This window comes from Ovis canadensis, chromosome 13 (genome assembly GCF_042477335.2).
Source record: "Ovis canadensis isolate MfBH-ARS-UI-01 breed Bighorn chromosome 13, ARS-UI_OviCan_v2, whole genome shotgun sequence".
In the NCBI taxonomy this organism is placed as follows: domain Eukaryota; kingdom Metazoa; phylum Chordata; class Mammalia; order Artiodactyla; family Bovidae; genus Ovis; species Ovis canadensis.
This window is the reverse complement of record NC_091257.1, coordinates 49664458-49666332: the sequence shown is the minus strand read 5'-3', so window position 1 is coordinate 49666332 and position 1875 is coordinate 49664458. Positions and strand designations below refer to the sequence as shown.

Genomic DNA, 1875 nt, shown 5'->3' with positions numbered 1-1875 from the left:
GTGTTATGTTATATACATATCATAAACATATTATAACATATCACATGCTACATGACATGAAAAAAACTAGAAGGGCTATGGATGAAGTCAGGTGGCAGCTGGCCCCCAAGCCTCAAGCCCTCTTTTACTTTCCAACCAGCATAGTTCCAGAAACATAAGTCTCCTTCAGCCCCTCTCTGCAATGATGGCAAAGGGCCGGAGAAGGGAAGTTGTGGTTGTTGTTATTATTCTTGTTCAGTTGCTATGTCTCATCTGACTCTGCAACCCTATGGACCTCAGCACACCAGGCTCCTCTGTCCTTCACTCTCTTCTAGAATTTGCTCAAATTCATGTCCATTGAGTCAGTGATCCTATCTAACCATCTCATCCTCTGCTATCCCCTTCTTTTGCCTTCAATCTTTCCCAGCATCAAGGTCTTTTCCAAAGAGTTGGCTCTTTGCATCAAGTGGCCAAAGTATTCAGCATCACTCTTTACAATGAAATCAGGATTGACTTCCTTCAGGATTGATTGGTTTGATCTCCTTGCAATTCAAGGGACACTCAAGGGTCTTCTCCAGGACCACAATTGGAAAGCATCAGTTCATCGGCACTCAGCCTTCTTTATGATCCAACTCTCACCTCTGTACATGACTACTGGAAAAACCATAGCTTTGATTCAGCCAAAGTCCCACAGCAACAAGCTAGTGATTCGCTGAGGCCACTCCTGGCTCAGGATTCAGCATCTCTCCATAGACCAGCGCCAGCCCACACTTGCTTCCTCACCAGTCAGGAAGGAAGGACTTGCAGGCCCAGGACAAGTCTGCAGGGAGAAGGCCATGCCTGGTCTCGAATCCCCTGGATGACTTCCTCAGTGTGCAGCTGATGACAAAGGTGATCAAGTTCGCTTTAACATAAAACCTGAACTCAGGCCTGGTCAACCCTCCGTCCTCCTCGAGACATGAGGCAGGTAGCTCTCGCTGGCCTGAACCTCCTGCCTCAAAGTGTGCCCTTTAATGGCAAGAGAACAGGCAAACACCAATCAAATGTCCCTTACATGCTTTTATTTACGGAGGCAGGTCAGAGACAGGCCTGGCAGGAATGACATGCTGGTGGGCGTGGCCTCGGACGGATAGTTTTCCCTACTGGGGGCTCACCGAGGCCCCAGCACGTGACTCCACGGCTGTGATCTAGAAGCTTCCTCCAGCTCCAGCCTGTGAAGAGCCTGGAAAAAACAGGAGATCACGCTTCCCCTCCCCAGATGTTGGAGTCCTTTCCTGAATTACCTCCCACAAGACAAGGAAAGACCTGTGACCGTGGCCCCAGCCGGCCGTCGGGGCACCGGCCAGAAGAAACCCTCTAACACCCACGCGGCAGAGATGCCTCCCAGCCCCAGACACCCTGCTTCAATAGTCCTTTATTTTCTCTCCCTTCTCAATTACCTTTCTCTGCGGCTCCAACTGCTTTAGAAAAGCTTCTGTGTACAACTGGAGCCCTGGCATTTTTTTCTTATCTCTCTTCCCCGTCTGCCCAGTCTCAAAGGAGAAGTTGGTGCCAGAGGCTGAAATGGGACGCTCCTCACCCTGAGCCTCCCCCTCCCCCTGCACCCTCCTCCTCCCCCCCTGCACCCTCCTCCTCCCCCCTGCACCCTCCTCCTCTCTCCCTCCCTTCCACATCCTCCCCCTCCCCTTCCTCCTGCATCCTCCCCTCCCTCCTGCACCCCCCTTACCTCCCAGGCCCTCCACCTCCTCCACAACCCCCTCTTCTCTCCTGCATCCTCCCCTCCCTCCTGCACCCCTCTGCCTCCCAAACCCTTCCCCCCAGCTCAGGGGACTGTCACATGGAAAGCCCTTGGCTGGAACACTCCTTGGTGCTCAGAAATCCTAAACACTGTGGCCT

General features: G+C 52.6%; 1 long non-coding RNA gene across 1 annotated transcript; it reads right to left on the bottom strand.

The window, feature by feature from the left end:
- Positions 1 to 1023: 1023 nt before the first annotated feature.
- Positions 1024 to 1518, bottom strand: LOC138417847 (uncharacterized). Its single transcript, XR_011248321.1, has 2 exons — positions 1419 to 1518; positions 1024 to 1201 (listed from the first exon to the last, which is right to left on the bottom strand). It is a non-coding gene; the product is annotated as an uncharacterized lncRNA (long non-coding RNA).
- Positions 1519 to 1875: the final 357 nt, after the last annotated feature.